A 12002-nucleotide genomic window follows, 5' to 3' on the forward strand; every position below is an offset into this window, starting at 1 on the left:
CCCACTCATGCAAACCACATGCAGAACAAGAAATGAGACACTGTTTTTGCAGCAATACAGATGATCATACTAAGTGAAGTCAGAAAGAGGAAGACAAATACCATATCACTTACATGTGGAATCTAAAATATGGCACAGGTGAACCTACCTACAAAACAGGAACAGACTCACAGACATGGAGGACACACTTGTGGTTGCCAAGAGGGAGGGGTGATGGAGGGAAGGATTGGGAGACTGGAATTTGCAGGTCCAAACTAGTATACAGAGCATGGATAAACAAGGTCCTACTGTATAGCACATGGAAACATATTTGATATCCTGTGGTAACTGCTATATTTAAACTGGATAACCAACAAGGACCTACTGTACAGCACAGGGAGCTCTGCTCAATGTTATGTGGCAGCCTAGATGGGAGGGGACTTTGGGGGAGAATGGATACATGTATATGTATGGCTGAGTCTCTTCACTGTCCACCTGAAACTATCACAACATTGTCAACTGGCTATACCCCAATACAAAATAAAAAGTTTTTAAAAGATTTCTATGGTCATAAGTAAAAAAAAAATCCTGCAATAAACCATAATGGAAAAAGAATATGAAAAAGAATTATATAATTGAGTCACTCTGCTGTACAGAAGAAATTAACACAACATTATCAATCAACTCTACTTCAATAAAATTTTCAAAAAAAAAACACAAAGAATAAAAGAAATGGGACACTGTCAGCATCCCCTAGAAGCCCTCTGCCCTCCTGGTGCCCCTCTAATCACTGTCTCCCAAAGGGCACCCTGACATCCCACCCCACATGGATAAGCAGCCCACTGTCCTTCCTATCAGTGGAGCCACGCTGGAGGAACTAAGGACTCTCATGTCTGGGGTTTTGGCTCAGCATTATGTGCCAGGACTCCTCCAGGCTACTGCACATGTGCAGATCTGCAGGATGGTTTCATGTGTGACAAGCCTCTGTGCAAGGGGAGCAGCTGCTGGGGAACCTCGGATTGTCTGTAGCTTGGGGTGACAACTACCTGCCTTGGATGCTCTGGTGCACGCGTCCTGATGGCTCTGTTAGCCTCCTGTGGCCCCTGGAACAAATGGGCCCCAGATACAGGGCTTTAAACAACTCAAGTTCAGGAGACTGGGAGCCCGGAAGCAGGTTCAGTGGCGGAGGTCAAGGCGTCAGCAGGGCTGCTCACCTCCTGGAGACTCCAAGGGTGATCACCTCTGCTGACAACCCTTGACATGTGGTCACAATCCTTGACAGTCTCTGTCTCCGTCGTCCCTGCCTTCTCCACTGTTTCCACTCTCCTCTGCCTCTCTTAGAAGGACCCTTGTGGGGAATTCCCTGGCCATCTAGTGGTTAGGACTTGGCGCTCTCACTGACAGGGCCCTGGGTTCTATCCCAGGTCAGGGAGCTAAGATGCCACAAGCAGAGTGTGGCACAGCCAAAAAAAAACCAAATATGTGTACTGGCAGTTTGGACGTGAAGTGAAGGTGTTAGTCTATTAGTCATGTCTGACTCTTTATGACCCCATGGACTATAAACTGCCAGGATCCTCTGTCCACGGAAATTCCCAGGCAAGAATACTGGAGTGGGTTGCCATTCCCTTCTCCAGGGGATCTTCCCGACTCAGGGATTGAACCCGGGTCTTCTACATTACAGGCAGATTCTTTACTGCCTGAGCCACCAGGGAAGCCCCAAGATTCATACAGTCAAAGCCATGGTTTTTGCAGTAGTCATGTACAGATGTGAGACTTGGACCATAAAGAAGGCTGAGTGCCAAAGAATTGATGCTTTCAAACTCTGGTGCTGGAGAAGATTCTTGAGAGTACCTTGCACAACAAGGAGATCAAACCAGTCAATCCTAAAGGAAATCAACCCTGAACATTCATTGGAAGGACTGAAGCTTAAGCTCCAATCCTTTGGCCACCTGATTCGAAAAGTTGACTCACTGACTCAGGAGACCTCGTGACTGATGTGGGAAAGACTGAGGGCAGGAGGAGAAGGGGGCGACAGAGGATGATATGGTTGGATGACATTACCAACTCAATGGACATAAGTCTGAGCAAAGTCCAGGAGAAAGTGAAGGACAGGGAATCCTGGCGTGCTGCAGTCCATGAGATCGCAGAGTCAGACACAACTCAGTGACTGAACAACAACGAACAATACACACACACACACACACACACACACACACACACACTATTGGTTCTGGTTCTACAGAGAATCCAAACACGGTTACAGTTTATATACATTTCCCTCCTTGATGACTAATGGAGTTGAGGACCTTTCCATATGGTTATTGGGCCTTTTTAAGGGGCAAAATGTCTCTGGGCCCTTTTTCTCTTCAGTTGTTTCCTTTTTCTTGGACAGTGCATACTTTTAAAATGAGTAATCTGTTAGAACATTTTCCACTAAATATGTGCGTGGAGAAGAAACATGTTTTTGGTGTCAGGCCATGAGACGTGAGCGAGCGACGAGTGGCCATGAATTCTGGACAGTGAACACCCACCACAGCCTCCAGGCCCCTATCAGCCTGGACGTTTTCCAGAAGGAAAACACACGAGAACTTGAAGACCACTGCCAGTAACCGGGATGATCGAGACAAAATTCAGTCCCAAATTAATGTGCTATGCCTCCACTCACTTCCTTGAAACAAGAGCTAATGTCATTTCAAGGAAGTGCTCATTACTTGGGACATTAAACACTATTTATATTTATACAAATGCATGTGTTTATGGATTCTTCTGCATCGGTCAGCAGCAGCTGCTGACCAGGTCTGCACAGTGATGGCCTGTCGATGGCTATGGGTACCACACGTGGGAACCATGGAGAGGCAGCCATGCCACCAGCGTGACCTCTGGCTTTCTGCCATGAAATATTGGATGCTAAATACACCAGGGACTTCCCAGGGGACTCAGTGGTAAACAGTCCTCCTGCCAATGCAGGAGACACAGGAGACGTGGATTCAATCCTTGGACTGGGAAGATCCCCTGGAAGAGGAAATGGCAACCCATAGACAGAGGAGCCTGATGGGCTACAGTCCATGGGGGGTCATGAAGAGTCGGACACGACTGACTGACTGACTGAGCACACAAAGACACACACACACGCACAAATACACCTAAGTCTGACTTCTCTTTATCACTGTAAAGGAAGAAAGCTGGTTTGAGACATCAGTCAACACAAACTGCAGCATGTTCTCGCTATTTGATGAAAACCACCAGGAGAGCTAGCGCGAGACCTGCTCCTCCTGCAGCAGTAACCACCACCTATAGCAGCCACATGGGCCTTGAAGGCAGAAAGGTCAGCACACAGAGAGCACCCATCCCCCAACAAATGTATCTTTCTCCCAACAAATCTGGACTCCTACAATAACTGCCCTGCAACTAGCAAGCAGTTTCCACCACTGGCACAGGGCAGTAAGCCATGCAAGAGGCATTCGCCAGCATCTCAGCCGGGTCCCCCCAGAGCCAGGAGCCTTGGAGAGGGAATGATACCTACCCCACCTGTGCCAGCACAAACAGCAGGCTGACTAAAAAGGGAAACAGCTTTAAGACGTGTTCTCTTTATTTATTTTTGGCTGCACTGGGTCTTCGTTGCTATGCAGGCTTTTCTCTAGTTACGGCGAGCGGGGGCTACTCTCCAGGTGTGACGCATGGGCTTCTCATTGTGGTGGCTTCTCTTGTTGTGGAGCACAGGCTCAGTAGTTGTGGCACATGTGCTTAGTGGCTCCGCAGCATGTGGGATCTTCCCAGACCAGGGATCAAACCCATGTCTCCTGCATTGGCAGGTGGATTCTTTACCACCGAACCACCAGGGAAGCCCTGAGACTTTCTTCTGACCCTTCATTACCCAGAGGATAAACAGCACATCAGAGCCCAAAAGAGGAAGAGAAGACGAGTTGTGAGTTCCCAGGGTTTCGGGGCCCCAGAGAAAAGCCCTTCAGGACACCCCTCCAAAAGCTCACCAGCCTGCACAGGCCCCTGGAGCCCAGCTTTTTGACCTGCAGCCTGGCTACTCCCTCCTTCCCCCTGCCCTTGCCCTCTGCACAGCTGGTGCAGAACCCAGTCCCCCTCCCTACAGACGCCAGAAAGTCCCCAGGAGCCTTGGCAATGGGACGAGGACAGCCGCCTGCTGGGGAGGACAGCCCCATTACCTCGACCTGGGTCCCTCTAGACTTTCACACTTGCCAACAACTGGACAGAGCCCTCCCAGCCATCCATCCCTTGTCCTTCCAAATAAGTCAGTGGGGCCATGGAGTTTAACTCCATGTGAGCAAATTAATAACATGACTTATGGTTTGCCAGGGATTTTGTCATTCTTATAGAGGAACAGTGCCGATTTAATCTAGAAAGTCTATAAATCTCTAAAGGGTAAAGTTAAACATCCAAGCTAGCAAGGCCAGGATGTGGACACGGCAGCCTCTACCCACATCAAGCAGGGAGCTCTGTCCTTTCCCACTCCTCAAGCCTCCCCGACCTGCCCCAGCTCTCAGCACACCCCCCTTCCTCATCCTCAACCACCCCTCCCATGGTCCACTGGGCCCCAAAGCTGAGTGAGGGAAACACCTCCTAGATACATCACGGGACAGAGTACGTGTCTTCCCACCTGTTTTGCCCCCAACTACAGTGAGATGCCCCCACACGTCCAAGGCTGCTCAAGACCCAGACTGTCAAGACCCACCATCTCCTGCTCTGACCTGCCCAAACCACATTATCCCACCACCAAACACTCAGCCCTCACCCCCATACTGGGTACCCTCTCCAGACTGGCCCTCTGGCCTGAGCTCTAGATGGGCAAATCCACCCACTCTTTCAGGATGGGGTACCTAACCCAAGTCCCCCCCGCCCCATGCTGGGTGCTCACACCTTCCACCTTGGGATACTCTGGGGGCAGGCACTCTGGGGCCAGAGTCACACTCGGCATCTGATCCCCCCACACCCTCCAGTAGCTCCCCTTCACTCCTCTCCTGACTACACCCAGCTAGAGACAGGGATCAGAATAATGGAACACAGCTGGCACTCAGGAAATACCTGTTGGATGGATGGATGGTTGGATGGATGGATGGGTGGATGGGTGGATGGGTGGATGGATGGTTGGATGGATGGGTGGATGAATGGATGGTTGGATGGGTGGATGGATGGTTGGATGGAGCCCCTGGCAAAAGGGTTCCAGGGTAACTAAAGAGAAGAGCACCTGCCCCTGCACTAGCACCGCAGAGACCTTTGAGAGGGCTGGAAGGGAAATGCTAGGGGCTGCCATTAAAGTGCCTGGCACCCCTTTTTCCATTATCAGACAAGTCATCTCATAATGGATGAAAGGAGCAACACATGCAGAGTTCAGGAAGGGTTCCCAAAGCTAGGAGTGGAGAGAATACTGCCATATCCAGGGACCACCCCCCCCCCCCGACCCAGGGCAACTCCCTCATGAAGTGGACGCAGCAAGAGATGTTTCTGCCTTTGGGGAGGCGGTGGGGGGGGTCACAGCCACTGAGGCAGCACTGTTCTCACTGCTGATTAAGCACAGATCAGCCTGTGATCAAGAAGAAAACCATTCCTTGAGGAAATGCAATTAATTGAAAAGCCGAAACCTGCGAAAGCCCAAAGGAGACACACAATCAAGAGTTCTCGGTCTGGAGGGGCTCCTGCTCTGAAGAGTTTCAGCGCAGGGACGTCCCCCCAAGAGCAGAGAGCTGACGGCATGTCCACCCTGCCACACGCCAGCTCCCTCCTGTTCGCCCCTCAAAGGGCAGGGAAAGGTCAGGGGCAGAATCTTTGCTGCACATGGACACCGAGAAAGGCACATCCAGGCAGGGCTGAGGTCAGACCTGCCTCAGGGACTCGCACTCAAGCGGTCAGGCCAGGCGGTCAGCACCAGGACCCACTCTCCAGTGGTCAGCCGCCAGGGCTCACTGCAACCAGAGGGGTCCAGCTAGAGTCCCAAGGTAGCACCTGGTGTCTAGGCCTGGCAGGCGAGCTGGGACACACACACAGAGCACACCCGGCGACTGGCACCAAGCGGGCGCTCTACTGTAACAGACACTCACACACACACACACATCTGGTCTAGCTCCATCCTTGCCGCAGTGGCTGGCTGACAAGGAGGAAAGAGCAGGCCTTGATGTGCCCCTCTCAGGAGGAGGCCCTCTCTGGCCAGCGGCTGCTGGAGGCCTCCTGGACCTCCCGATTCCCCACCCCTGACAGCTGTCACCGGCTCTGGGTGACACGCACAGATATCAGAACACACGGCCCATCATCACACCGGAAGACCCAGGAACACAAACTGAGTTTCACTAGAGCAACTTACATGCCTGCTGTCTGATTGGGGAGGTGGGGTGAGAAATCCTTCATCACTAAACAGAGGCACCCGCTCAGCAAACAGGTCTCCTAGTTTCCAAACAATGGATTTTTCCAAGACTTTGACAGGCCAACAGGAGAAAACTACACAACATTTCTTTTTCAAACTTTAAACTTCTTATTTTATATTGGGGTATAGAGGTTAACTATGTTGTGATAGTTTCAGGTGGACAGCAAAGGGACTCAGCCATACATATACATGTATCCACTCTCCGCCAAACTCCCTTCCCATCCAGGCTGCCGCATAACGTTGAGCAGAGTTCCTTGTGCTACATAGGAGGTCCTTGTTGGTTATTCATTTTAAACTACATTTTTTAAAGGGAAATTAGCGATGCACATGACAGCTCAGAGAAATTCATGTTTAGAGCTGCCTTGCTGGAGACTGAATTCCATGAATGTAAAACCAAATCATGGAGAAATAAATAAACACATATTTTTAAAAAATACTATCATATATAGGGTTATGAACAAACTCAGACACAAGTGAGCAACTAGACAACAACAAATCACACATAGATACATATCTATCTCCCAAATGAAAATTCTAAATGCCACTAGTGGTCTCCTACTTCCTGACTGTTGACTAATTAGAATTTGTTGAGAACAAGTGCCTAAGTATTTCACAGCTGAGTGTTTTTTAGCTGAGTTTAGTCCAGGGGCTGCTGCTGCTGCTAAGTCGCTTGCAGGAAGTGCAAAGAACCCATGATACCTCCAAATGCAAAGAGGAAAACACCTTACAAACCCAGCAACGACAGTTGTGCTGGGCAGCAAGCTCCCAGGCCCTCTTGTTGTCCCCATGAAGGCCCCTGGGTTACCCGTGATGTGTCCATAACTCTCCAACCACCAGCCAGAGCTCAAGGTACATGGTTCACCACCACCAGATTATCTAAGCACAGGCTGAAAATGAGCTCCTGAACTGTATCTATCACATAGGCTTCCCTGGTGGCTCAGCAGTAAATGCGTCTGTCAATGCAGGTGACACAAGTTCGATCCCTGGTTCAGGAAGATCCCCTGGAGAAGGGAATGGCAACCTACTCCAGTATTCTTGCCTGGAGAATCCCATGAACAGACGAGCCTGGCAGGTTACAGTCCATGGGGTTGCAAAGAGTGAGACATAACTGAGTGACTGAGCATATGTACACACCTATCACATAGGTGGTCACAAGTCCTAGTCATGCCCACCCAGTTTAAAAACAAATCTTATGCAAACTGGGCCCCAGTGAGATGTTGAGGGGGGAGATAGGGAGGATGCAGGTGATAGGGGATTGTGGGGGAGGGGCATCATGGGCTCTGAAGGCTCACCAACCAATCTCAGCAATGCCTGAAACAGTAGCAGCCTTAAGCAAGTCACCACTGCCTGGTCCTAGGTCACCTCGCTGCCAAGTGAAGACATGCCTCTCACGCTTGGCAAGGAACTATTTAAACAGCACATACAAAGGAAGAGAAGGCAACACACAGAAGTGCCCAATGAGGGACTTCCCTGGAGGTCCCTTGATTAAGACTTCACCTTCCAATGCAGGGGGTGCAGGTTCAATTTCTGGTCAGAGAACTAGGATCCCACATGCCTCACAGAGAAAAAACTAGAGCATAAACCACAGAAGCAATATTGTAACAAATTCAATAAAGACTTAAAAAATATCTCCACAACAAAAGAATCTTTAAAAAAAATAAAAAGTGCCCAGTGATGTGTATTTCATCCCAGTCAGTTTCTCCATCCAAAACCACCTTCGAATGCCAGAGCGCTTCCATTTTCAGAAAACCCACAAGATGCAAATATCTGTGTGGTCAGGAGATGCCAGCATCTCAAGCCTGTATTTTTTCTCTTTAATTTTGATCCTTCATGCACAAAACCACAGATGCAGCCCCTTACATCAGAACAGCACCTGAGAGTGTAGGAAGCATGACAGTCTCCCACTAGGCTGCATGTAAAGCCAGCAAAGCTGACCCTTCAAACTCCAAGTAAAATGAAAGAAGCCACAGCCAGCCTGTGACCACTGGCATCCATGAAGCTCTGGCCGAGCACCAACCTCTCACCTCAGTTCAGTGCTGGACTTCTTCTGGGATCAAAACCAACCTGGCAAGCACTATCAGGCACCTATGACAGAGGCTGAGAAAGGCGCCCAGGGCTGGTGGCTCACCCAAGGCCCCAGAGATCAGTGACAGTTGTCCTCCTTATAAAACCAGTGGCCCCCTTCAGTGGGGCCAGAACACAGGTAGGGAGAATCAGATGGGGAGAATCAGGTAGGGAGAATAAGGGGAAAGACCAGTTTAGAAACTTAGGTGAAGAAGGTAGGGAACCTGAGCCAGAGGGGGTCTTATTCCCAGCACATCCATGACCGACCGAGGTGAGCGCAGGCACAGCCTGAGAGCCGACCAGCCAAACAACCGAGAATCCCAGAGGAGTTTTCATGGAGGATGAGAATGCCCACTACTGGGGCTGGATGGCCTTCTGGCCACGTGACATCTGGCCTGCCGCCCCACCCCCACCCCCCACCTCTCCATCACTCTCTCCTGCCAATCCAGTGCAGGCAAGGTTCTGCTGGAGGTCTGGGAGGGACCAGCTGTGAATGCAGCTGTTTTTAGGTGTGGGGTCGGGGAAGGGAGCAGCAGGGCACCAGGCTTGTACTGGAAGGAAGCACGATGCTCCTGGGGTTTCATTCATTCATTCACCCATTTAACAAGTTGGGCTGAGGGTCAACCAGGTGCCAAGCACTATTCTTGTTCCAGGGACACAGAAGTCAACACAGTCTCTATGTTGGAGTGGTAAGAGACAGAATAAAAGTATATAAATCATAAATTGTGTTAGGTCCTAAGAAGAAACACAAAGCAGGGTTAACATGAAAGGCAGAAATGATGCTAATTTATGTAGGAAGCTGAAATACAGACAGAGAAGTGAGGGTTAACATGAAAGGCAGAAATGATGCTAATTTATGTAAGGAGCTGAAATACAGACAGAGAAGTGAGGGTTAACATGAAAGGCAGAAATGATGCTAATTTATGTAGGGAGCTGAAATACAGACAGAAGTGAGTGAGAGAGCAAGCCAGGTGGACATATGCAGGAGGCACATGCCAGGGAGATGGCAAGCAAGTGCAAAGGCCCTGAGGCAGGCAGGAGCTCAGCAAACTTGGCGACTGACAGAGAAGAAGGGAAAAATCCATATTCATCTGGGATGATCAAGGATGAACACGGGCCAAGGTGGCAGGTGGGGATGGGGTGGGGATGACACAAAGCAAGCCTGGGCAATGAGCCTGCCTGACGACATGGCTGGGAGCAAGGAAAGGAACCTGCAGAAATAAAAATCAGGCTGAGGGTGTGGAGAGGGCCCTGGGGAGCCACTGCAGGCTTGAGTGAGGGACACCAGCCCAGCCCAGCCCAGCCCGGGACACCCTGCAGCTAGCATAGAAATCACAAGTCAGGCGGCAACAGCACCTGCCGAGGGACACCAGCCCAGCCCAGCCCAGCCCGGGACACCCTGCAGCTAGCATAGAAATCACAAGTCAGGCGGCAACAGCACCTGCCGAAACGGGGTCGGGAGGTTCCCAAGAAGACTCGTGAATCTCAGCCCCACCGAGACAGCCTGGCTGCGTGACAACAAGGTCGCTGTCCTCCCTGGCTCCCTTGTGCATCCAAGAGGACTGGGAGAGTGGAGGAGTGCCCACCGGAGAGGCAGAGAAGAGGCACCCATGATGGCAGAGTCAGCCCGTGACTGCAGGCTGCTCTGAGGCACCAGCTGGAGCCAACCCAGGTGGTGGGTGGGGCCTCGAAAGGGGCCAGAGAATCCCCCTGTGGGCACACAGCCAACTACCAACCACCAACTGGGCACCTAGGCCCCACTTGGTGAACAATCATCTCAGACATGACCAACGGGATGGAGCCACACAACCATCAGTGTCCACGTCACTCCCCATCCCTGCCAGGTCAGGGCTCAGGAACCCCAGCTCTCTGCCACTTTCTCAAGGCAGAACGCTGCTTTCTGCCACTTGTTCTGGAAGGAAGCCCTCCATGCCAGCTCAGGGCCTCCCTCTGTGGCCACCTGCACCCAGTCCTCCAAATTTCCCCAACACAAACATCTCTCCAAGACTTCAGACCCCAGTGTGACCAGAGGCCCTGACCTGCTGAGTCCCTGGATCAGGTGCTCAGGGCTTAGGATGGGGAGGAGTGCCCAGGCGGAGCTGAAGCCTGGTGGGGCGGTGGGGGGGTTGTGCTTGTGCCCTGGGGCTCCTGTCCCTCCACAGACCTCAGGGCTGCCCAAGTCAAACAAAGCCCAGCCCGAGGCAAACTTCCTATCACATGAGCTTTTCCTGAGTTCCTCAGCTGTGTCTAGGAAACATTAAGGTGTTTTGGCACTCCCTCTCAGCTCCAGGGGTGCGACTGGTGTCTTTTACAATTATCTTTTATTTTTATCCCGCATTTCTTAGCTCAGTTGGCAAATTGGATTATTTATGCGCCTCCATTTCACAATACATCCCCACTAATTATCCCTGTGAAACTAATTTTTTTTTAAAGGGTTAGAAGTACCAAGGCAGAGCCAAGTTAACAAACCACAAGTCCAGCCCGGGGCAACCGAGAACACAAGCAAGAGGCCAAAGATTAAGAAACTGACCACACAGGCTTCATCCGCGTGCCAGTGCCCACCCACCCCACCTCTCATGTTCACACAGGCAGGAACACGCGTGCGCGCGCGCACACACACACACACACACACACACACACACACACCCCATCTGGTTCAGCCCACACTTCTCCCAGGCAGAGAAGCCCAGTACCCTGGAGATGGGAAGGCAGGCAATGGGGGAGGGGCCCGACCTTGCTCCCCAACCAATGAGCAGAGGTCTGGAGAGCCAGGCCCCACAGCAGACTCTCAGGGCGCCTGTCACTAGGGCCACCACCCAGACCTAGTGCAGCTCTGGAGACCCATCCAAGGGTCTCTCTGCCAGTGCCCACCCAGAAGGCGGCCCACTCAGCAAGCTGACTCCTCAGCAAGCTCCAACTCGCTCACTAACACCCTGGACACCATCCTGAGTGCCAGCAGGCTCCATGCCAGGGTCATTTGCTGCTCAGGAGCCACCAACCCCCTTTCCTGAGTGCAGATGGAGGCAGGACGGACAGCCCCCCAGCAGTGTGAGGGCAGGGCATCCTGGCTGGAGGACCCTCAGTGTCCCCTGAAGAATGGAAGCCCCCCAAGAGAAGGCAAGACCCTCCCCCTCACCTCACCTCACCAGAAGGCCCACTAACCCAGAGGCTTGGGAAAGAAGCCATCCACCAGGCTGTGGGTACCCTGCAGAGCAAACTAAACGTGTACCCCAGGAAAAGCTGTGTGGTTCCCACCCTGGAAGCCTTCAGGTCATTAATCCCCAAAACACTATTTTTCTCATAGAGAAAGAAGGAGGGCATGTGGGGGGCGGTATTCTCAGAAAGGGGACAGAGGCTGAAGAGGTCAGGGACAGCTCAGGCCACGGGATGAAGGGCACAAAGGAGATTCCCCACTTGGGGGTTGACCGTCCCCACGGCCATTTATGAGTTGGCTTAACCACCAGATTTGAGGTTGGCCCCTATCAGGCCGGATCCAAACATATGTGAAAAAATTAAGTCTTCCTTCTGCAAGTAAATACTAAGTTGAGACAAGCAAGTACAATCTCAGCCT

At 51.5% G+C, this 12002-nt stretch overlaps 1 protein-coding gene across 6 annotated transcripts in view; it reads right to left on the reverse strand.

Annotated features, from left to right (window-relative positions):
* Positions 1-12002, reverse strand: part of APBA2 (amyloid beta precursor protein binding family A member 2) — a 137404-nt gene that overhangs the window by 124040 nt on the left and 1362 nt on the right. The window lies entirely within an intron of this gene.

Source organism: Bubalus bubalis, chromosome 20 (assembly GCF_019923935.1).
Source record: "Bubalus bubalis isolate 160015118507 breed Murrah chromosome 20, NDDB_SH_1, whole genome shotgun sequence".
NCBI classification, from domain to species: domain Eukaryota; kingdom Metazoa; phylum Chordata; class Mammalia; order Artiodactyla; family Bovidae; genus Bubalus; species Bubalus bubalis.